Consider the following 26542-nt stretch of genomic DNA (forward strand, 5'->3'; position numbering starts at 1 on the left):
ATGATTAATAATGTTCTTTCTTTTACTTAGAACAAATGTAATGCATGTATGTCGAAGGTCAAATTTGCAATCAAACCAATTAGAAGCCTCGCTTTACCAGGTTAAACTCACTCAATCACATTATACCTTCTATCCTTGAAATTTGGTTTCAATACCAACTACTTTTAGAGGAAAAATCCTTACTTGGGTGAAAACATCCTATTACATTTAAAAATTAGTACTTTCTCTCCATTACCAATACATTACAATAGTCAAACAAGAATAAACTCCCATTCCTTTAAAAAAAAAAGATAATAAACTCCCAAACACAAATACTTTAATTTAAACATAGACTAGATGAATCCCGTGCGATGCACGGTTTGTTTGAATTTTTTACAATAATTTATATTTATATATATATATATATGCTAAAATTTGTTATATCTTTAGATAAAATTCCTGATATCAAATGATAATATTTTATATTTAATTAATTTAAACTGGGAAATCTCATTCGCCAATTTTGCTTACGTGTCATTTAAATTTTTTAATACTAAAAGAAATTAATAATCTCGTATTTAATTGGCTACCACTAAAATTTATTATCCTACATGACGCGCTGAAAAAATTAAATCCTACGTGGCTCTCTAAAAACTCGGGAAAAAACTCCCTTTTATAAATATAATATTAGATTCACACTTTTAAATTTTTAGAACAAAATTATATAAATAAACAATCAGCTATACACATTGGATATGTTCATCATAAATATTACAACGCAAAAACTTAATTGACGATGAGGAATGGAATTGAGGAAGAGTTGCCTAGGTTAAAAAATAAATTTGTTTGTTATAGTAGTAGACACGAAATCTGTTAATTATTAATGTCATATTTATTTAAGAGATAATATCAAAATTTATTTAATAGAAGCATTAGTATTTGAACTCCGATTATCGTGCTCTTTAAACTAAAACTCTCAATGTAATGATGACCATTTCTATATTAAAGAGAAAAGGGTTTTTCTATACAATATCCGGGGTTATTGATTTTTTCTATGTTGCACCCCTTCAAACTTGGAATTCATTGTGGTATCCCTAAGATACAATTAGGAACTATGTGGTACTCTTGTTGTTATCTAGACGCTAACCGATTAGTTTTCGTGTAAAGCAACCCTAACCAACTAACCGCCATAATCACCAGATATGAACCACCACTATCACCTTCTTAAACCACCTCTATTTGTTATTAATTAAGACTGAGGATACTACGCGGTTTCTATTTGAACTAGGAGAGTACCATGCGGAAGTCCAAATTCAAAGGGGTACTGCTGAGAAAAGCCAATACCTCATGGGTAATGTGTAGAACAACCCAAGAAAAAGATGCAAACTGAAATAAGGAGAGTAAGGGATAACTCAAGTGGATAGATCATAAGATCGACTCTCACCTCCACCCTTGTGGCTCTCTAAACACCCAAAAAAATAACTGAAACAAGGCTTTGTTGGTTGCTATTATTTTGTAGCCTTGAAAAAACAATAGTGTCTAACCAAAGGGTCAAATAAGGTCAAGTTAGGACCATATGTTATAAAATTTGATTATCTCAGGACATACTAAGTTTTTTCGTTGATTTCACTGTTGTGTTCTACTACACTTTGGATTTTGACAACATAAAATTTCATTACCAAAAAAGAGGATGCATCACTCCAGTTAAGAAGATTTTGTATGTTTTTATTTATACAACAACGATCATTTAGTCACTCTTTTCAATCGAGCAAGGAATCAGAACACTATGGTCACTACCATGGCATTTCAGTACAACTTTAAAGGCCGTGCATCTGCATTTCAGCACCAAAGAATAATTGCATCAAGAGAAATCTACGACTCAGACTATGTTTCGCGGTACAGCTGCGTGTGAAGTTGTTTAAATTTGTCTTTGAGCTTCTGAATCTGCATCACAAAACAGAACAACTTCATCAGCTTATCCAAAAATCCAAATGGCAAGACCAGAATAATCACAAAAAAGCTTCAGGTGTTACTCGTTTCAGTTCAATCTCCATGTCTCGTTTGCACTGGTCCAAAGAGCTTCTCAAACTAGCAACGTCAAACATGCTATCAACATTATCTTCAAACTTAGACAGGTCTTCACGCAAACGTTCAGGTAGCTTGTCTACTATTGGCATTAACAAAAAGCAGTTGAACTACAAATGCAGAGCAGCTTGTCAGTATATTCAGATTGGTGCAGTTTGGTTTAAATTAAAGTGAGGTTCGTTTGGGAGAATGCCAAGCCATAAATTTGCAGTTGTGTTAAGGTTATACTGCACCATGAACGCCTATCAGTATAAATCATTAGAAGAGTTATAGAATCATTTCAAACACAAATATCATATTCCCTCTTTATGATCATTTCAAATACAGAATCAAATTTCTGTCAACCTAATTTGAGTCCAAAGTTAAGAAATTATTATTACACATGTTCATCTATATGGGCAATTAAAGATTTTAAGGCAAGGCTCTGTTTTTCTTTTTTGCAATACTAGTCTTCAGTAAAAGGTTTTCTAATCAGCAAACATTAGTTTTCAGTCTTTAGAAAAATGACAAATATCAGTTTTTATCTATAAACAGTAAAAATAAACTTCATCAAGTAAAAATCAAGTGAAAATAGGCCCAAATACAACAGTTTAGCATTTTCATGTGAAATTTGTTTCCAATGAAATTCATATAATCAATAATTATAGGGTACCTTATTGGTAAAATGCTTAATACTATAAAACCATAATAGTCATGAGACTCTTATCTGTTGATATGAGAATGTTGAAAAAGAGAGAAAATTAAAAAGTACTCTGTTTCTTCTTCCTACTTATGCTTATCCCCTAGTTGGTAGGGCCACACTGGTTTTTTGTTTTCGTTGTTTAGTAAATTGAATTACAAAGGGAATAGATGTTGCGAAGTATATCAAGGCTGAGAACTGTGAATTAGGCGTCAATGGATATGTTTTTCTTACGTCACCTCTAGTCCTGGGAGAAAGTGTTGACACTTGATTAGGAGATTGCAACTTCGTTGCTGTTGTTCTGAGCAAAAATTAAAGAGTACCCTGTCATTGTAGTTAGAAGAAATATAATTTCACTATGATGTCATCGTAGTGAAATGTTTATTCAACTAAAGAGGTGTGGTGTTATGTTTTTCTCTCTGAATCTAGCCTCTAGTTAGGACTACATAATTTTAATGTTAAAGATATTGTGTGTATTGGCCTTGACTTTGCAATACCTGCAAGGCTCCAAAATAGAAAAAGAGAGAAAATTAAAAAGGTGCAATAAGACGATATGAGAATGTTGAAAAAGGACACAAACCTTTAACTCTGCAGATGCCAAAAAGTACTCTTTTATCCCGTGAAATATTTGCTGTACTAGAGCATAAACTATTCTCTCAGATGAAGGAGCAAGTCTCCGGTTCCAGAGGGTGTTATCCAGAGGGTCAGCCAATCTTGTTTCTGTAAGCTGCGCAGACCCATTGGAGTCCATACCTGAGGACAAGTGACTTGATTTTGCTGCCATTTTGGGCGAGTTCTCTGGCTTTTCTTTTGGTGTTGAATCTAGAGAAAAATTAAGAGAATAAGTCTTTAATAAGGGAGTCAAACCTAAAATGAATCACCGGTAGGAGAGCCAAAATTCCTGGAAACTTAAAACCAGGATTACACTAATTACCACCAAGAACGGAAGCATCTGTCGCACTTGCACCAAAAGAATCCAGAAAATGACGTAAACCAGCCCGATTCTGCAGATTATGCCAAGATTTAAAAATCTCATGAATTGACAATAAAACCTAGGAGCAGCTTGTGAAAAAAAAGAAAAAAAATATCCTTCAACACTAATCAATGAACTTGAAGAACTCTGTACACTAGATAAATTCATTGGAAGACTTGGTATTTAACTTGATCTACTCCTTTCATTACATTGGATATGTTCTCTCAAGTAATGGGATGACAGAAGTAAGAGACAATGCTTACGAGTATGGCATCATATATGTGAAACTATGAACCTAATGCAGCAATAAAAACACCACATTATAAAGAATAAAATCAATAAATTAATTCTTCAACACTAAAACAAGTCAGACCAAAAGTTTCTATCTGAACTTTGTAATAATCTATAACCACACACTACACGTTTATTATCAAAGTTCTTTGTAACAATCAATCCTGTGACACATTTCAACAATTTGACTGTGTTCAGCCTGTCAATATAAAGCACAATTTCATTTATCATTCCACCTCATTTACACTACAAACCTCAACACTTGTTCCTTTCATAGTGTAATCTCAGCTGAGAAGATGTCTACTCCATCTGAAGCATTTAGATTAATTTAATTCAACAACTATTAAAATTGGAGTCTTTTCTGCAGAACACAAAAATACTAGTTCATGATCATATTACCTTGTTATGAAGAGACCAAGAAACATAGCGGGTTGTGCTCATTTACACTACAAACCTCAACACTTGTTCCTTTCATAGTGTAATCTCAGCTGAGAAGATGTCTACTCCATCTGAAGCATTTAGATTAATTTAATTCAACAACTATTAAAATTGGAGTCTTTTCTGCAGAACACAAAAATACTAGTTCATGATCATATTACCTTGTTATGAAGAGACCAAGAACATAGCGGGTTGTGCTCACCAGATCTTCCATACATCTATTGACAACAGAAAATTAAGCAAAAATAAGACATCAGTGACATTGGTTTTCAATGCACTAGCATTAAACAACTAACATGCACATGAGCACACATGTTATTCTTAGGAGAGTTATATCATCATCAAATTTGACAGGAGATGACCATAAATTTCACATTTCTCCAATCAATTTAACAGCTCAGAAGCATAGATGCTAGTACATTGGCCCTCAAAACAATTTTAATTTAAATAGATTTCCAAAAAAGGGGGGTATATTGGTGAAAACTCAGCATGAGTGTCAAGTCAATTTCTTGATTGAGGCAACACGAACTTCATCATGCTAATTACTATAGCAGATTGAGAAACTAACTATGATGCCTTGAATGTTAATGCATACCTACTCCTTCATGCATCCAATTGACTTTATAAGCTATTCATATACTTAATTTGACCACATTTTCAATTTAGTTACTGTTTGATTAATCTCAATTTAGTTACCAAGGGTCAAATTTGCGCGTTGGCAAGCGAAATATCAAAACAATGCATGTATGAAAAATCAGAGGAAGTATGTCATCAATCAAATGAAAAGACACACAAGAACATTAAAAGTGGTTTCTCAACTAAGTAAAGATGAAGAAATTTCTATGCAGATCTTCAAAAACCCAAGAATTGCCCACCAAAAAGCCAAATTTTAAATAATTGATAGATATTACTCCTGTTTTTTTAAGTGCTCCATTGTGGTGTGTGCGGAGTTTTAGACAAAAAAGAGTAAAGTAATATATAATTTTAAGTGTGTTTAGGAATAAATCATTTTGCAAAGTAAGAGAAAAAATATGAATGGGGGACCACTGGGTAATGTGAGAGAGATATATTATAAAATGATAGCGGGGTCAAAAGAAAGAGAGAGAAATAATATATAATGTGAGTAGGGTTTCTAAATTTGAAAATAGGGCACTTAAAAAAATGGCCACTTTTGGGAAGTGGGGCACTTAAAAAAAACAGAGGGAGTAACCATTATTTTGGAGCCTTGCAGGTATTGCAAAGTCAAGGCCAATACACACAATATCTTTAACATTAAAATTATGTAGTCCTAACTAGAGGCTAGATTCAGAGAGAAAAACATAACACCACACCTCTTTAGTTGAATAAACATGCAACTACGATGACATCATAGTGAAATTATATTTCTTCTAACTACAATGACAGGGATACTCTTTAATTTTTGCTCAGAACAACAGCAACGAAGTTGCAATCTCCTAATCAAGTGTCAACACTTTCTCCCAGGACTAGAGGTGACATAAGAAAAACATATCCATTGACGCCTAATTCACAGTTCTCAGCCTTGATATACTTCGCAACATCTATTCCCTTTGTAATTCAATTTACTAAACAACAAAAACAAAAAACCAGTGTGGCCCTACCAACTAGGGGATAAGCATAAGTAGGAAGAAGAAACAGAGGACAAAAGGTATGTCTGAAAGTCTGAAACAATATATTAGACCATTGTCTTAAAGATCTCAAATGAGAGAAAAAGAATTAGCCATTAATATTGTATTATTGGGTTTAAGACACAAATGGATGCTTACTTTTCTCGGCATGATCTTTCAGTTGATTCTGCAAAATTGTTGAAGGCTGAATCAACACGACCCAGAAATACATCATTGCGGCTTAAATATTCACCATCTTTCTGCAAAGTGAAGTTCCATTAATTCTATTGGTGCTACAAATGAAAAAAAAAAAAAAAAAAAAAAACCACGACTCATCAAGACAAAATTGCTAGAGCATCATAAACCATTACATAATTACATCAAAGAGACGATACCTGTAGAAGGTAGATACATATAGGAAGCAGTCTCTTGAGAATGTGCAAGAGCCTATGGCCCAACTGCAAGAAAAAAATTAATTTCCTTGAGATCTAAGAGATCAAAAACTAATCTTATTTAAAAACAAAGTCTAGCAATGCTAGTGTAATATTCCCTCCATATTTTATCACTTACTCCATTTCTCAATGTGCGGAGTTTAGGAGAAATAGTAGAAAGTAATAAAATATGAAGGAAGAATAAAGTATGATAGTTGGGAGGAGAAAGAATATGGAAACATTAAAGTATGATAGTTGGGGGGTCCATTAAAAAAGAAAAAATTAATAAAATATTGTGAAAGGTTTCCAAAAAAGGAAATGACGCAAGTAGTAAAATACGACCGCAAAAGAAAAATGGAGCAAGTAATAAAATACGGAGGGAGTAGGATACAACGAATATATAGATGACCGATAAAAAAAAAATGAGACAATCTCCACAAAATTATCAACAACAAATCAACAATTAATCTAGCAATATAAAAAATGAACAATACATCATGCAGTTTGACCCTTAAATGTTGTTGTTGAAAAGGCTCATAATGCAATCCATACCCTTATAACATTAGCTATAGCAAATCAACCATGATCATTTGATAATAAAACATGATATGATTGTGATATCAATACTCTTACGCTCAATCACCAAATTTTGTCTTATAAAATTTTTTACAATAGCCCATTTATGCTCCTATGAATATCTATGTATTGCTACCACTTAAGGACTCATGCCTACAAGACAATGTTTCAATTTACAACAAATTGATCTTGCCATCTTATTAGTTGAGACATTAAAAGTTCAATTTACAACAAAGGGGTGACATGTCAATTAAAACATCAAGGTAATTCAAAATTTCTTCATAATAGAACAGCTAGTTATCTATTTAAGACATACTTCCTATGTTAGGTCGTTCCATTATTTTATGATTGTTGAGATGGGAATCTTCTACACTATAAATATGCATTGCGTTATATTAATCTTGGGCCATTTAGAATTGGCTAAAGACATTTTGTGTTGTGTAAAACAAAATCTAGAATTCTCCTCAACCTACAATGTTGTTTATGACTTGTTTTACTCCTATAAAACTTTTTAAATCTAAGTATTTATGTGTCAGTTCCACATAAGTCTTAATCTTATTTGTTTTTTATCATACATAAATTATCTTTCTAAAAAGTTGTATTTTGGGGTTGAAAGTTTGAGTGAACTCTTAATAGGCTTTGAGCAAGCTTTATATTGAAAGAGAGAATTGGAAGCGTAGTAGGTCAAGTAGAGTTGGGGTTCTCACATTAAGGAACTTGAGATTTGAGTCGTTAGCTTGTAATAGATAGTTTCCCTATAATCATAAGGAGTCGAACTTAAAATCCTAAGTGGTCATTTAAATAACACGAGATGAGTGATTTAGCTCATTGTTCATTAGAAGCATTATTTGCAAGGACGGAGATTCATATCCTTTTGCATTCCCTTTGCAGATTGTCCACTAGACATCAGATGCCTAAATCTTTCTTTTGGGTAAGAAAGAGTGATGAAGTTTCCTAGAATATCCAAAATTTGGTGTAGGGGAAGCTTAATATCTTGTTATGAATTTTTAATCTATTTCTTTAACAGACACATATAGATAAGATATGAGACTATGGATGGCTGATTTTACAGGATCTTCTACTTGTCTTTCATCACCATCAAGAAACGCAATATTCTCAATTCTTCAATAGCTAAGATCCCAAAGTAGGTGATAGATTTTATTTGGGTACAGAATGTATGGGGCACCAAGACCACGGATAGGGAACTAATTGTATTTACATTGTTTGCAATGAATAGGCTATTTGATTTGGTTGGGATACACTGGATTAATCCTATTTATATTATATGGACTATGGAGTTAATAATGCAAAATGGCATACAGATTTGTGGCACATTTTTTTTTTCATTTCCCCATTATGGTGGTGCTTTAAAATTGACAAGCATAAAATGATTTTCCATGGTAAGGACTAAGGAGCCTTTTTTTGGTTACTTCTCATGGGAATAATTGGTAAATGTAGTCTCTCATTGGGTAGTGGTGTTCAATTCTGTTGTTTTGTGAGCTAAGTTCAGTTTTCATTTTGCTTCTATTTGTGGTTAAGTTCTACTGCTCAAGTTTGTGTACTTGTTTTCCTGTTTTTTTTTTTTTTTTTTTTTTTTTTTTTTTGGTATTCAATGAAAATTATTTTCTTATCAAATAAACATAAAACAATCAAGACATCTCTTTTCCTCAAAACCTAAATCAATTTTAACACGTTTACAATAGATAGAACGAGGAATAAATAAAAAAAAAATCAAAATTTTTAAAAATAAGCAAAAGATCCACATGAATAAATAGAAACCCGGCAAATCATGCTGGGGACTCTGATATGTGTCTAGGTGTCACACTGCCACCACAATACACATCAATCCATTACACATTACCTGTTATTTATTTATTTATTTATTTTTTTTTTTTTTTTGACGGGCACATTACTTGTTATTGAACTATATAGAACATTTTCTTATGCAACTTTTAGTCTCATTACTTATTTTCTAACTCCACTTTTCACTCGCGCATCAGTCCCTCAAATTCATTGTACTGTATTACTAGAAACAAAAATAAAGGGGGCCCTATTAATCATAAATCATTACTTCGAAAATTTCCGCTCTTATCTGGATTGAATACTATTATAGAAATAGATTTACTTGGATTGAGGAATTATAGATTTGGTAGATTTTAATTTTCTAATCCTCTATTTGACTAATCGTTTGCTAGAAATTTGTTGGAATTGCTAGCTAACATAAGAATATTTTATAAAATTTAAAGGACAAAGGGAAAAATCTTAAATGCAAAGCAGCCCCCCCACCCCCCCCCCCCCCCCCTCTTTTTTTTTTTTTTTTTTTTTTTTTTTTTTTTTATAAAGAAGCCACACCAGATGCTTTGCCAGTTATCTCCTCCCTTGAGGCAAAATGAACTTTTACATCACAGCACTGGAAACATTCTAAGTCATAATTAGCATTTACCTGATGAAGAAAAGGTTCAAAAGTGTCACGAGCCTTGGAAACAGCTATCACGCAAGCTGTCCTGTAAAGGGGTTAAGCATAAACAAACCGTGATGAACACACAACCTCATTCTGTTACATGCAACACCATGTGCAGCTGTTAATATTTATGCTATATATGTGCTATTTTTATGCATACTTGTAATAATTATCAAAGAAGTAGAGCATACACTTGTAAAGATTCCAATACAAATATAGACCACCCAATACCAACTTTTAGGCCCTAATATCTTTCACCTTATTCGAGGCCGCAGAAGGTATTCTACCATGCACTATTGTGACAAAGGCAGCTGAACGTGCATGCCTCTTTGTGCATGTTGTAGCTCACTTCACTTAGCTCTTCAGAGGTATTTCTCTTGCCGCCTAGTTTCGCCCAAGGCCTACAGTCGTTTTGGGTGTGCTTTTTATAACCAAGGCAGGACGCGTACTAGTAAATATAATAAAGATGAAGTTAATGCTTGGAATCTACCAAAAGGTCCTGCCAAAGTACCGTACAACGGTACAATACACCACAACACTTCTTTCTGACTCAAAAACTCAATCTTCCCTTTTTTTTTCGTATTTCTTTTTCTCAAAAAAATTCATTTCTTTTCTTTCTTCCTGTTTTTAAATTTTTAGGGAAGTTTTTAAACTTTCCTCCTTTTATTTATGAGGAATTTTTAAATTTCCTTCTTTTAATTTTTTTTTTTTTTCTTTCCGGGGAATTTTCAATTTAGCACTTTCCTCATTTTTATTTCTTTTTGGGGACGTTTCAGAACTTGCTCCACTTTTTGTTTCTTTTTTTCTCTTTGGGGAATTTTCAAAACTTGCTCCATTTTTTTGTTTTTCCTTTAAGGGAAATTTCAAAACTGTCCATACAATTTTATTCCATTTTTTTTTTTTTTTTTTATGTTTTTTCTTCTTCGGGAGAAAGTCAAAACCCTCCACTTATGATAAAACATACGGAAATTTTTTGCGTTGACTATACACAATCACACACAAATAGTCACACTTGCAAACACTAATGCATGCGATAAATGAACAATAAATTAATGAACGTACATAATGTGAATCGAGTCAATAAAATGTACAAGTAATCATAGTCATGTGCCAAGCCATCACAGTACAAAAATGAAATCCCTTGATAAAAAATCTCATAATGACTTCGACGAGTTAACAGCTATGAAATCCGAGTTCGCCTAACTCAGACGAGGAAGTGACACACCAGAGATCCCCTACATCATCCGATTGCGTAGAGTCGCGTCCATGCCCAACTCTACACCTCCAGCAGTAGGCACTGCAATGGTCGGCTCTAACCAACCTGCAAACTGTGTATCATCAACTCCAAACTGCTGAGACAACAGTTACCAAGGATTATGCACCGTGGCTGAGGCATCGTTTGATGCACTGGAATCCACGACGAACTTTGACCCAACGTAGATTGAAGAGCATCTTTTGGAGGCTCTAGAGGGCCATAGACACGCCTAGGATTCCTATCCAAAGATTATGGATCTGGTAAGTTTTTCGAGTGATGTTCTGTTTGTTTTACTTACCGTTGTATGTTACCGACTTGATATTTTTGTTCATAGCTTCCTCGTGAGGACGTGATGAAGCTACAGAACATCATTGGCGCTTGCAAGTACAATCTCGTCAAGTTGCAGCGTCAGATGATATGTCGTAATAGCCAGACAACGTCCGAGAGGTATTACTTATACTCATATTTCATAACTGCTAACTCGTGGGAGTCATTCTCAATTTTTTTTTTTACAGAGGGATTTCACTTTCTACTGTGATGACTTGACACTTGACTATGATTATGACTATGACTACTTGTATACTTCCTCCGTTCTATTAATATTGCAACAAGGATGAAATTACGCATCCCAAAGCACATTTTATATGCTAAATATCTATAATTGTGTAAGAGTAAAAATTATAAAAAGTTGATATTGTGAAATTATTTTATGAGACGAATCCAACAAGATCCCACATGACTATATTTTGCTTAACGTATAAATCATATTCTATGGTCAAACAAGAGTGATGAATAGTGCAAAAAGTCCATTGTTGCAATATTAATAGAACGGAAGAAGTATTTTATTGACTCGATTCACATTATGTACGTTTATTTATTTATAGCTCATTTATCGTATGCATTAGTGTATGCAACTGTGATTGTTTGTGTGTAATTCTGTATAGTATAGTCAATGCAAATAATTATTCCGTAATTTTTTATCCTAAGTGAAAGGTACCGACTTTCTTCCGAAAAAGAAAATAAACCAAAAATGGAATAAATTGTGAAAAAGAAAATACACTAAAAATGGAATAAAATTGTATGGGCGGTTTTGAAATATTCCTGAAAAGGAAAAAAAATGGAGCAAGTTTTAAAACTTCCCCAAAGAGAAAAAAAGAAATAAAAAATGGAGCAAGTTTTAAAGCTTCCTTAAATAGAATTAAAATGAAGAAAGTGTTAAATTGAAAATTCCCCAAAAAGAAATTTAAATAAGGAAAATTTTAAATCCTCCAAAAATAAAAGAAATTAGGGAGGAAAGTTTAAAAACTACCCCAAATATGAAAAAAGGAAGAAAGGAAAGAAACGAAAATTTTTGAGGAAAAGAAATCCAAAAAAAAAGGGAAGATTGAGTTTTGGAGTTGGAAATAAGTGTCGTGCCATGGTGTATTATACCGTTGTACAGTACTTTGTACCGTGTCACGATACTTGTATTGTGACACGGTGTTTTGTACCGCGGTGCGATACGTAGTGGCATGTCACGTACAACTTGCCTTAATTCTGCACTAGTTTTCGCGATTTTTGGACCTTTTTTGTTTTTTAAAATCATCCAAATTGTCTTGATTTGCATAATTACGAAACAAAAATTCTTTAAGGATTTCATATTTCAATAATAATGTCTCAAGAATTCCATAAAATAATCCGAGATTGGTCGTTCATGGCTTTTAAAAGGTCCTTTTCTGCAATTTATATTTGAAATCAGGTCACAAAGGTTCTTTTTGATAAATTTTGCCAAAAAAATTAACTTTGATCTAGTATGATATTTAAAGAAAAGTAAATATTGCTTAAATAAGAATGAATCAATCCTAAGCTCCTTCACAAAGTATACAAACTAAGGGCCTATTTAGTTCACCTTATTTTTGTTAATCTGATCTAATTGTCTTATTTAACTAAATTTTAACCTTATAATGTACGCTAATGTATTAGGAAAAAATACATCAAGTGAGGTCTTGTTAAGTTTGTAATAATGAGTATTTAATTAATATAAATTTTCATAATTTTTTTTTATAAACTTAAAAATATCTAGTGATATAAAATTGCACATAAACTGATTAAGTATGTAAAAACTTAATTTACTGATCTGATCTAATTTTTTTCTGATGTGATATAAATTAAGTAAAAATAAGGTGAACTAAACATAGCCTGCGTCGGAAGAAAACAAAAAAAAAAAAAAAAAAAAAATGACAACCAAGAAAAACATCATAGTTTAAACCGGAGGAGATACATAGACTTCAATTTTAAATAAAATCATAGAAATGCACTCCCGGCATGATTGTTCTATTAAAGGAGGAAAGTAAATAACGTAAATAGTTTGAGAAAATAGAGGTAAGTGGTCAAAATTAAAGTTAACATTGCATTTAAATAATACAGTTTTGCAATTTAAGAAAAATATAAATACCTTGAATAGTTTGTTCCATCATGAATATCTTCGACCCCACAGGCATTAACAATTTCTTCACGTGTGATTTGGGGACATTTAGTTCCTCCTACCACAAATCGGAACTCAGCCATAGCACGATGATATTGTGCACCTCCATAGAGACGCATTCCTGCATTCTATGTAAACCTTCAATTATTTATTAGCTGGATGAAGGCAATCAACACAAAGAAGAAGCTAAAATGAATCGCACAGATCCTAAGCTCATTTCTCTGCAAAAGGTTGCCAATAGACCTAATAACAGACCTCAGTACGCTGCTTGAGCTGCAAATAGAAGGCTAGAAGCTAAAACAATCCAGCAAGAAATAATACTAAGTTCTATTATTTTCTCCAGCCTTCTAACTATCAGATAACTACCATATCTACAGAAACCGTGACACTATTCGAAATTCCATGGAACGTGCAAAGCTATGAAAAAGTCAAATCCAAATCATAGGCATGCAATTTCTTTTAACTTACAGGTATTAACTTTGGCGGAAATTGAAGACCATCAGGACCAGTGAATGCACCTCCATTCACTCTTTCATCTTGGAGTGTCTCCCCTAAAAGCAGCACAATATGACCAAATCAGCAGCTTCAGATGATGCCTTGCACAGGTCGCTGTTGGGTTTATAAGTTTTCCTTTAAGAATAATATTTAGACATCACTTACCAAACTTATCTGGTGGGGCTACAATGGATCCTTTCAATAGCAATGATAACTGCAAAACATACATGTAAAACAATCAAACTGGATGATATGTGACAACTAAATCATTTCATGTTTTCAACAAGAATCACTTTCACCAACTCCAGTTGATCATTCTGATCTACATTCTTAAGATTGTACTGATAGCATCTTTGATAATTACACTCTCATGTGTACAACGGTTCATATTCACCGCCTTGTAAGGCTCAAGGTTGCCAGAAATATATAGCACTACTTCAAGATCCTGATATCAATCTAGAGCAATGACGATTTGCTATCATGCTACTTATGAAACAAGTTGCTGCAAACAACCCTCCCAGCATGAAGAATAATAGAGAGATAGCATGGAGAAAGAAATATGTATAATTGAAAGGATCATCTAGGTTGTACAAGACAAGCAACACGAAAGAATGACAATGGCTTAAAAAAATTTAAGACAAAGCTCGACCCAAATAGTTTCAAAAGCACAAAAACAGACAGCAACTAGAAAATATTCACAAATATTAGTAGTTAATAAAATAAATGAAAAAAAATATTGCTCGTGCATTAAGCCAAGATACTGCATACTCACTATTGTTGCAGAGTGGAAAATTTATAAACTAGATGCAAAATTTTCTTTCCTCGATAAAAATCGTAAAGAAGACATTCATGTCAAAAAAACCCCAGAAGTTGGGTCAAAGAAAAAGAAGAAATAGTCGTAAAAAAAATAGCTTTACATGAATATGATCAGGCTCTAAAGAATGGTATAGTCAAAATTGATGAATAATATTAGCAGCAATGATTTAGGAGGAGTCCTAGTGAATCTATGTCATATGTCAAGGACTTAAGTTTATTATTCATCCTCTTATGTGGCTGACGCTGACCACAATATTCCTAAAAGATACCAGATATAATTACAACATTCAAGAGAAAGAGGATAAATCGAGTTTGAAATCACAGCTCTAGGAGGAATGAATTACTTACTTGGTATCAAGAGTGAAAATAGATTAGGCAACAAGACCATGAAAAAGTATAGCATTGAAATTTGCAAGTTAATTTTAAGCTTCAACAAATATGCCTCAAATAAAAAATGATGGAAAGATCATGACTCGAGCAGGGCAGAACTGTATAAGCATGACTCTGGAAGCTTACTGTATCTAAAAGCCATAAGGTTAAATATATGACATGCAACAAGTATGAACCAACATCTAATACACCAGCAGGCAGTAAAGGGGGCTATTCACTATCCGAGAGAAATGTCTAAAAACAACGAACTCTTCATCATTACTTTCCTCCACCATTCATGAGCTTCGTAATTTTCCTCTTTCAATATTTCTTACTATTCTACCTCTAAAAGGCCTGAATAAAACAATTACTGAGAACACTAAAGGTAAGGATGGTAAAGGCTGATAACAAGGAAGGAAATGGAATACTGCTCATTGTTATTAATACAAAATATTTTGTCTTAAACTGATGATGATAACACTAAAAATTAATCACACAATTATCATAATTACACATTTCTCCTGCAAATCAAGAAGTCCAGATCAGAGTAGTTAATGTATTCATACATATAATGAACCAATTAGGGAAGATTTAAGTAACAGCATAAACATAAAACCTTAGTAAGGAACTGATCATGAAAGTGTCTTCCTTTCTCCTTTAAATTTACTTCATTCAACATACTGCACACAAGCAAATTGCCAAAAAATAAATCAAATTAGGAATTAACAAATATGAGATGTTGGATCAGCTACAGTACATAAACGAATATAAATAGCACAGAATCACATATTTATATTGAAATATGACAGGAACAGTAAAACAGAAGGTCCCAGCCTCCTAGGATGAGCAAAGGGATGTCATTAATAGCAGATTAGGGTGCTGTAGAGGAGCACTGAGCATAATAGAGCTGCATCACCCTCAAAGCTCTATGTTTTCTCGCATTCTAGTTCAAGTTTTATGTAACACTTTTGTTAAGTTGAACTTGTAATATGGATTAGTAAGCAATAAAGTTGAGACCTTTGAGGAAAATAGGCAGCTTTTGATTAATGGAAATTGAAGAAATGAACACAAGGGTGGCTTGAGGCCACTACTCTCCAACCTAGTACCTTTAGGGCACTAATCTCTAGCTCTAGTGATTACTAATATCTGCCTAGCTAGCACATTCCTACCCTCCCTTTGTTATATATACATGATCACCCTTGAAAGAGAAAGAAGACAAAATATTATGGCAGCTGTCATGAGGAGAGGGGCTGCTCACTGATTTGGTGGCTGCCCTCTTGTCTCGTTCTCTGTCATTCCCATTTGCTGACCTCGCTTCCTCCTTCTTGCATAAGTAATCAAACCACGGCCCTTGTTGAGCATTGTGTCCGTTACATTCCCTCCCCCTAGAAGACTCACCTTGTCCTCAAGGTGAAAAGAAGGAAAACGCTCGTTGATGAGTGAAGCTTCTTCCCATGTGGCCTCAAGTGTGGGTAAGCCCTCCCATTTGATCAGCACCTCCAATTCCGTGGGAGAGCTGCTGGATTTCCTGACATCAAGCACTTGCTCAGGTTCTGCTTGCAACTCCAGTTCTTCTGTCAACTGGGTGGGTATGGTGGGGCTGACCACCTGGCTGCCTAGTGCACGTTTCAGCTGTGAAACATGGAAGACAGGGTGCACTCGACACGAATCTGGCAGGTCCAACTGGTAGGCCACCTTTCCCACGCGTTGCACCACCAAGAAGGGCCCATAAAACCGCGGAGAAAGCTTCTCATTAGGCCTCTTCGCAAGAGATTTTTGTCTATAAGGCTGGAGCTTTAAATAGACATAATCCCCCACTTGAAACTCCTCTTCTCTTCTCTTTAAGTCGGCATTGGCTTTCATCCTTTGCTGGGCACGGAGCAAATTCATATTCAAATCTTCGAGCACCCAATCTCTCTCTTGCAACCACACCTCCAAGCTATCCACCGGTGTTTGACCTTTACCCACCTTAATTAACTTCGGAGGGTCCCTCCCATAGACCACCCGAAAAGGGGTGAACCCAATCGATTCATGGTGGGCGGTATTGTAAGCATATTCAGCCCAATGTAACCATTTTCCCCAAGACTTGGGCTGGCCATTCACGAAGCACCTTAGATAGGTTTCTAGGTCTTGTTGACAATTTCAGATTCGCCATCGGTTTGGGGGTGGTATGCGGTGCTTCTTTTAAGTTACGTGCCTTGTAGCTTAAACAACTCACGCCAAAAAATACTCATGAATATGCGATCTCGATCCGAAACTATAGAGCTAGGGAACCCATGAAGCTTGACCACTTCTTTAACAAAAGTGGCAGCCACCGTAGCAGCACTATAGGGGTGTTTTAAACCCACAAAATGTGCATACTTGGAGAGTCTATCAACCACGACCAAGATAGAATTCATCCCCATAGAGTTTGGAAGACCTTCAATGAAGTCCATTGAGATGTCCTCCCAAATGGCTTCGGGAATGGGTAGGGGTTGTAGTAGGCCCGCGGGTTGCATTTGGGAATGTTTAGCTTGCTGGCAGGTGGGGCAGCGTTGCACATGCTCTCTGATGTCCTTCTTCATCCCCATCCAATACCATTCCGAAGCAATTCTCAAGTAAGTTTTGGTCTCTCCTTGGTGTCCTCCAATTGGACTATCATGGTACTCCCTCAAGAGTTTGGGAATTAAGGTAGATGACTTGGGTATTGCCACTCTTCCCTTGAACAATAGCCTCCCTTCTTCAATTGTGTACCCCACATAATCCCCCTCCCCTTGCCTCAATGCTGCTGCTATTTTACCCAAGAGGTTATCCACCCCAACTTCTCTATCCACCTCATCCCACTTGATCCCTTGGATGGAGATCATGGCTGCCAATTCATACTCCGAACCACCCCTCCTAGAGAGTGCATCCGCTACTCTATTACTAGCCCCCGGTTTGAATTGGATTTCAAAGTCAAATCCCAACAACTTGCGCAACCATTTTTGGTAATCACCTCCCACCTCTCTTTGCTCCATCAAATACTTCAAACTTTGTTGGTCCGTTCTCACCACAAAATGGCGGCCTAACAAGTAGTGGCGCCACTTGACTATGGCGAGGCAAATCGCCATTAATTCCTTCTCATAAGTAGCCTTTGCTTGCGATTTTGGCCCCAAGAGCTTGCTATAAAATGCTATAGGCCTTGAATCTTGCATCAACACCGCCCCTAATCCATAGCCCGAAGCATCGGCCTCTACTACGAATATCTTGCTGAAATCCGGCATTACCAACACCGGAGCGCCCACCATGGCAGCCTTGAGCTGCTCCAATGCCGTGGTGGCCTCGGTTGTCCACCCAAATTTATCCCTTTTCAATTGATCGGTCAAGGGTCTAGCTAATTGGGCATACCCTTTGATGAACTTGCGGTAGTACCCGGTTAGCCCCAAGAAACCTCGCAACTCCTTCAAATTTTAAGGAGTAGGCCACTCTACCATAGCCTTGACTTTTTCCATGTCCACGGCTACCCCACTTTGGGACACCACGTGACCCAAATAAGCCACTTGCGGCTGCCCAAACTCACACTTCTAAAAATTCACCACCAAACTATGCTCCTTGAGCAACACCAACACTATTCTCATGTGCTCCCGGTGACTCTCCTTGTTGGGGCTATACATCAAGATGTCATCGAAGAAGACTAACACAAACTTTCTCAAGTAGGGTCTAAATACTTCATTCATCAAGGCTTGAAAGGTGGTGGGTGCGTTGGTGAGCCCAAAGGGCAATACTAAAAATTCGTAGTGACCCTCATGGGTTCGGAAGGTCGTTTTGTGTGTGTCCTCCTCCCTCACTAGAATTTGGTGGTAACCCGATTTGAGGTCAAGCTTAGAGAAGATGGCCGCCCCATGAAGCTCATCTAAGAGCTCATCTATGATGGGAATGGGATACTTATCGGGGATTGTTTCTCGGTTCAAGGCACGGTAATCCACGCAAAAACGCCATGAACCGTCCTTCCTAACCAACAAAACCGGGCTTGAAAAAGGGCTCACCGATGGCTTGATGATTCCGGCCGCCAACATCTCCCTAATCATCCGTTCAATTTCGTCCTTTTGAAATTGGGGGTACCGGTAAGGTCTAACGCTCACCGGGTTACTCCCCTCTTTCAACATAATCGCATGTTCATGACCCCTCTTGGGTGGCAGCCCCTTAGGGTCAGCGAACACTTCACGAAATTCCCCCATAATGTCCTCCAAGTAGATCTACCACTAGAATTTCCCCCTTTCCCTCACTTACATTCAACACTATTTGGTTTATTTCCACCCATAAACCTCCTCCCTCGTGTCTCAGGGTTCTCATCATGGCCTTAGAGCGACACTTTTGAGCGTTCCAGGTTCCCCACCAAGGTTACCCTCCGATCTCCCACCATAAAACTCATTAAGTGCGTTTTCCAATTGTGCGTGACTGACCCGAGCTTCTCCAACCACTCAATACCCAAGATAAGATCAGCACTGCCCAATTTCAGTGGTAGAAAATTATCTACCACCACAAATCCACCTAAAAACACTCTCACTCCCTTACATCTTCCCTTACCCCAAATCACGTCACCGTTTCCCAGCGATACCCCAAATTTCCGGTCGCTGTCCACCGGAACACCCACCTCTGCCACTAGGACGTCGGATATAAAATAATGGGTAGCCCCGGGGTCTACCAAAATCACCACTGGTTTCGGCCCTACTTTCCCCTCCAATTTCATTGTTCGTGGGTTAGATAACCCCACCACTGAACAAAACGACGCCTCAACCGCCACATCCTCGTCAGTGGAATCGAGCGGCGGCGGTTTGGACGGCCCATCTCCGGGATCCTCTTCTCCTCCTAGCAGCAGCACACTCAACCCTCTGGCAGCGGTGACCCACACTCCATTGCTCGTCGCACCGGAAGCAAAGCCCTTTCGCTTTGCGCTCTTGGTGTTCAAAGTCGGTCAGCCGTCGTGGCTCACCGGGTTTCGCCGTCGAGCTAATGGTAGATCTGGAAAAGTTGACGGAGGCCTGCGACTCGATGGTGGTTCCAGGTGCTTTTGGCCACCCCTTGAATGTCGTGGCCTGTTGATTTGGAGTCCCAAATGTGTTAATAAGACTCGACCCGACTGAGGCCTTGGATCCAGATGATCCGGATGTGCTGGCAAGAGATTTACCCGACCCGTAATATCCGGGTGGTTTTCTTAACCCGCCGACCCGATTTCTTTCTTCGACCCGACCCGCGATTTCCATGGCCTGTTCTAGGTTGAACGGGTTCATGAGCCTCACGTCAGCCTTGAGCCCATTTATAAAATGGCCCATCATAATGGTTTCAGGGACATCCTCCAATGGTGCTGAGAACTCGATAAATTTCTTGCGATATTCGAGTACGGTGGTTTCCTGGCTAACGGCCAGCCACTGCTCATGAAGGCTTCCGGCGTGGGTTGGTCGGAATTGTCGCAAGATTCGAACTTTCATGCTTTCCCAGTTAGGAATCGGTCTCCTCCTATTCTCCCATTGGAGACCGCCGCTTGAAGCTATTGTTCCTCCGTGAGGTGGTAATGGAGGAAATACTTCTCTCCCTTGAGTATCCATCCATCAGGGTTCGTTCCTTCGAACAGGGGCATATCTAGCTTCCTCGGCTTCCAACGGTAGTCATACCCGCCGTTCTGATCGTTTCCGTTGCGGTTTCCTGGCGCCTGGCCCTTGTTCAGTGTTCCTCTGGTTAACCAAGTTCCGCAGCTCTTCGAAGAACTGGGCTTGATTAGTGGCGTTAGCCGCCGTCTGAGCTTCTTGTTGTTGTCGTAGCAGCTCGAACTGATTATCGAGCTTTTGACTGGCCTCACCCAAGGACTTCTTGAGTGTTTCTTCTTGTGTTTTCATCGCCGCTTCCATTGCCTCCAGCCGAGCCTGTACTCCGGCCATCGGCCATTTGCGCATCCAAATTATCACATCTCTGAGTTGCAGAGGTCACCATGTTTTCTCTTTTTTTTTTTTTTTTGAAAGCAGAGTACGGAGTGGTGGTTTCCGGTACCGGCAGGCGCAGGACCAATAAAGTTGAGACCTTTGAGGAAAATAGGCAGCTTTTGATTAATGGAAATTGAAGAAATGAACACAAGGGTGGCTTGAGGCCACTACTCTCCAACCTAGTACCTTTAGGGCACTAATCTCTAGCTCTAGTGATTACTAATATCTGCCTAGCTAGCACATTCCTACCCTCCCTTTGTTATATATACATGATCACCCTTGAAAGAGAAAGAAGACAAAATATTATGGCAGCTGTCATGAGGAGAGGGGCTGCTCACTGATTTGGTGGCTGCCCTCTTGTCTCATTCTCTGTCATTCCCATTCCCATTTGCTGACCTCGCTTCCTCCTTCTTGCATAAGTAATCAAACCACGGCCCTTGTTGAGCATTGTTTCCGTTACATTTTATGGGCTCTGTAGGTGTGCTCAAGTCTAGCCTCGAGCTGCCCCTATGCAGAGAACTGTCAGTCCTCCAAGCTCAGAAATAAGAGGAAGGGTGCATCATGCAGCCATCAATAACCTACCACTTTGTCAGTCTTCCCACCTAAAAGGCTATATTCATATAGTAGTTCATCAAAACAACACAAAATAGCAGTACTCTGTATTATGTATTAGGTTCATGACAAATAGCTGAGACTCTGAGAATTTAAGACTCTGGTGGATCTTTCCTGTGAGGAAAAGACAAACAATTCCACCAGCACAGGTCTCATCCAAACTCTAAGTTTAAATGTGGTTAGATAACAATAACACAGCAATGATGACTTTAAGACATACTTCTCACCTTGTCCTCCACAGGAGCCTCATATGAAACTTGAGGCACTAGGAAATTGCTAATGGACCATGCTTAGTAAATTATCATACTGCACTCTTCCCTTCACTTTATGGAAAAAGGAGAAAGGTGTAGCTATTATGCCAAAGGGGGTCTACTATAGTTGACGTGTGGTCATGTCACAGCTTTGCACATGTATTAGATTGGAAAATAAAACACTATTACATAACAAACAAACATTTATCCAATCAGATACACAATTTGTTGCAACTTCAGAAAAATCAAACTAGTTAAGGGAGCTGTAGTGGAATTTAAAATTTAATAATAGCAGAAGTTTTATACCACTTGAAGATGGTTAAACACCAATAGAAGGCACAACAACTCCTGATTTCCAGTAAATGAATTTCCTAAGATCACTGCTCAAGGCACAAGTAATGACAAGACGTGTATTGACTGCTAACCTGAATTCTTCATCAATTTCATTCAAATGCCGTGTTGCATTTCGATGCTCTTTCTCAAGAAGTGGAATAATCAACGGAACACTATTTATGTACCTGTATACAGATTAATGTCAGACACCAGATGATAAGATTAAAAGTTATAATATGATTAGAGTTTAAACAATAAAATCACTAACCTCTTCTGTAGCAACTCTTCTAAAAACAGTCTCAAGCTACTTATGCCTATTCTGCTCCTTTCTTGCTTTGACAGTGTCCTTCCTAGTTTCTCCTCCAAACAAGAAATATCTTCCACCTCTCTCAAGCTAATAGCCTGTGCAGTTTAGTAAGAAAATCATTGAAATTAGGTGAGCAGAGCTATTAAAAAGAATGCATCGCCACTCCGGCACTCCATAATCAGTGGAACAATCTAAGAAATTTGTTAAGCACCCTGGCTGGTTCAAGAACATGGCCAGGCACATGGACCATTCAAAATATGAATGGCAAATTAGGAACCTAATAAAGGATAGCTCATACAAAACACTTAGAGCATCTCCAATGGTAAGCTAATTCTCAAATAAGCTTGCCATGCCACATAGGATTTTAAGCTAATTTTTTGTGTAGCTATTTTGTGCCCCAATGGTTAGCTAATGACTTGCTATTTAAATGAGCTTAACTTTCTCAATTATCTTTAAAAGTTTAATTATATTAGTATATTAATCTCTAAAATTTTAGAAACTTTTTTCTCAAGCAAATTAGCTTGGCAAAGCTAATTTGCTTGACCAACCTAATTGTATTTTTTAGCTCCAATGGTCAAGCTAATAGCTAGAGACTTTTGGAAATTGCAAGCAAGTCTCTACCTATAACCATTGGAGTTGCTCTTACAAGTATAGAATTAAATGTCAACTATTAAAAACCAGATTTTTATGTAAATAGATTTAATAAATAAAAATATTTAATGTACATGAAACAATTTTCTGGACCTACTTAAACAGCACACTACTAAATATGAAACTCCAAATCAAACCAGCTTGAGAAGTGATCACTGATGTGAGGACAAAACATTATATGTTGGCAGGTGAGAACTTTAGAAGTGCCAGGGCAGGATCATTGGATGGGGAAAAATCATTTTTAGTTGTACATATCACAACAGGCAATGATAGAAAAATCAAATTATTTGCAGACATTCTGAAAAAGTTTTACAAAAAATTAAAAAAAAAAAAAAAAAAAAAAAAAAAAAAAAAAAAAAAAGACAATAATATTAATAATAATATAATAACAATAACAAACAGTAATAGGAACAATAAAAATAACAATATAATAATAATAACCTTTTTAAACTCATCATTTGATCTGTAAACAGAATCAGGGGATGAACCCACTCTCCCAGAAGGTACTGATGTGAAAAATGGAGAGTCACCCAATATGAAACCATCTAGGGTACAAGCTGGTGGAGAGAGGAAAACTTCAACATCAGAAGCACGTGCAAATTGTGGTATTTTTGTATCAAGCTTTGTTGATACAATTACAGTCCTTGAAAGCTCTGAATCAACCTGTATGCATTTAATCATCAAAGAATATTATTCAGTACAGAATCAATAATTATGGTAAAGTACTTCGCATAGATGATGTAAAACCCTATCAGTGCACAAGCAGTTTAACATTGCACTAATATTCTTCAAGACTCGAAGGTAGAAAGATATCTATTAGCAAGATCTTGCTAAGAAATGAATAATAGTTATCAAGAAAAAAAAAACACCTCTAATACATACTTGCATTACTACCCTTCTCGTAGTCGCAATGCTCCAATCACTACAGTCTTCGAGGCATAATATTATGTACTCCTTGTGCTGCATTTTAGCCCGAACCAGTGACTCAACAGCTGCAGCTTGAGCCTGTCAAAGATCATCATCACCAGTCAATTTGAAGAAAATACAGAGATCTAACTCTTATTGGCCAGATGATGGACCTGCAACAAATGAATCTTTCGAGCTGGAGCTGGAGCAATGAGACCTGGAGTATCTATAATGGTGAGGTTCGGACAGTACTTATATTCTACTTTAATGATTATTTCCTTAGATGAGAACTGGCATGGCTCACTCTCCAGCCTCATGTTCTCCGCTTCAATGAATGCCTGCAAAAGTAAAAATAATTGAACTACTCATATCACCAACATGTCAAAACCTCAAACCAGGATCCTACAGTCTGAGATGCAGGGCAACAATTGCTACTCTAGTCGGCAGTCGCCAGCCATATATAAGTATGTAACAACTAAAATAAATCATAGAAACAGCAATTCAATTTCGCAGTGACTCTTACAGTCGCACAATCCCACAGCTTCTTTTGGAAAACAGACAACTTAAACCGGGTCCTGTTGATTTAACCCAATCATATACAAGCAGGATACAGCAACCAAGAGTAGTTAATCCCCGTCATTGTAACAATATCAATACTTTCAATTAGCACGATACCATTCCCCCCAAAATCTATCATGAAGCATGAACTGAAATGGGTAATGGTGTGTCTCGCATGAGTGAAGATTGACATGTGTCAAAGCCAGATATATTCTTCACTAGCTCACATATGAAATGAAAACAACATGGTAAACAATTATAAACTCTTCAGAAGGACAAAATATTACAAAAAAAAATACTCCGTAAATTGTTTCATGAAAGAAATACAAAACAAATGAAGAAAAGTTAATGCAGCTTTCAGGTAGCAAGCAAAATAAATTTTGACAAAAACTATATTGCATTTACTAAGATTGAAATCTCAAAATAAAAAAAATAAAAAAAATAAAAAATAAAAAAAAAAAACAAACAGCACTAGCATTTGTTCATATTTAAGCCAAAAAAAAACTAATATCTTTTAGAAAACACTTCCACACATATGTCAACAGCATAGCGATTCGTACTATCAGAAAAGTTTGGCATTACACAACAAGCCTTCAGGCAAAGCAACTTCTCATTATGCTCCCCAAACTAAAGCAACTCATATACAATCACAAATAAGAATCAGTTAGGACATTATAACTACCTGAAAATATGACAACATAAAATTCACTGCATTACAAAAGGCAATAAAAACCCAAATGAGTAACACATGCACTAAACTCATCCATCCACAAACCCTCCTAAAAAATGCAAACACCCAGTTCCATGTTCAAAATTATGATATAATTCATTAAACAACCCGAAAACGACACGAAACCAAACACAATCACGACCCACTTACCCAAATTGCCACCACTAAAATCAAATCACAAACAAACCCTCATCAAAATATAAACAATAAAACACCTCCGTTCAAAATTCCAACACATTACAAAATTATAAATCAATGAACAACCAAAATAAACCTGAATCGCTTCAAGAGACTTCTGATCAACAACAGCAGAATCAGAATCATTGACAAGAAAACAAAGAGGGGATTCACAATCAGGGTTATACTTCATGTGAAGAGTAATGGGTCTTCGAGTTTTGGTCCCACCACCAACATGATTAAATTGAAACCCCATTAAAGCTTCAACCAAAGCACTCTTTCCATCAGTTTGATGACCCACAACAAGAATTGCAGGAGCTTCAAATGGGGTTGAGAATTCTTGTGCTAAACCATGAAGTTCGTTGAATGCTTCATATAATCTCCATTGTTCCTCCATTTTTTCTCTCTCTTTAACTCCTGGTGCTGCTGCTTTTTCCTCCATTGTTGCGCAAAAAGCTTGGTTGTAATTTTGTGTGTGAAAGTAATTTGTGTGTGATAGCAGAGTAGCAGGAATACGAAGTGTTGGATTTTGTTTTTTTTAACCTGTTTTGAGGGAAAGCCGGAAAGGACTTCATTTAGGAAAAGGAGGTATCACGTGTAAACGTGTGGTAATGTGTTGTTTTAAATACCTCCTCCGTTTTTATTTAAGGGTAATGATATATATAGCCCTTAAGATTATATATAAGCATTAAGTATACTTTTCAAAATGGAATTAAGTTAAAAATTTATGACAAAATTACGCGTAAATCAATGTGATTAATGTAAATTTAACCTTAATATTTCCTTTTTTAGCTCATTATACATAGCCCTTAGGGCTATGTTTATCATTTTCCTTTATTAAATTGCATCACTTTTGTAATTGCAGACCCATAAGCAATTTTTGGAGTAGAGATAGATAGATAGATAGAAAAAATAAAAAAGGAGCTTGTGATAGGAGAGAGATAGAGATAATCTGTAATCTTATTAGGGTTGTTCATTGGTCCAAGACCGGACCGATTCGGACCAGACCGAAAACCGAAAATTAGAATTTCAAGAACTAAAAATCGGACCGATTAAGCTCGGGCCGAACCCGAAACAGACCGAAAAAATCGGTCCAAAACCCGGACCGGACCGCTTTTAGGATTTATTAAGAAAAAATCTAATT

At 36.7% G+C, this 26542-nt stretch overlaps 1 pseudogene across 1 annotated transcript; it reads right to left on the reverse strand.

Moving 5' to 3' along the window:
• Positions 1 to 1584: 1584 nt before the first annotated feature.
• Positions 1585 to 25940, reverse strand: LOC145580092 (dynamin-like protein ARC5; annotated as a pseudogene). The gene is made up of 18 exons (XR_014099280.1): positions 25496 to 25940; positions 24107 to 24271; positions 23910 to 24032; positions 23469 to 23690; positions 22338 to 22471; positions 22162 to 22254; positions 15554 to 15617; positions 13918 to 13966; positions 13726 to 13808; positions 13228 to 13385; positions 9521 to 9581; positions 6466 to 6528; positions 6230 to 6330; positions 4607 to 4663; positions 3678 to 3747; positions 3324 to 3565; positions 2013 to 2174; positions 1585 to 1923 (listed from the first exon to the last, which is right to left on the reverse strand). The product of XR_014099280.1 is annotated as a dynamin-like protein ARC5 (transcript).
• Positions 25941 to 26542: the final 602 nt, after the last annotated feature.

The sequence above is a fragment of the Chenopodium album genome, chromosome 14 (assembly GCF_948465745.1).
Source record: "Chenopodium album chromosome 14, dcCheAlbu1.1, whole genome shotgun sequence".
NCBI classification, from domain to species: Eukaryota; Viridiplantae; Streptophyta; class Magnoliopsida; order Caryophyllales; family Amaranthaceae; genus Chenopodium; species Chenopodium album.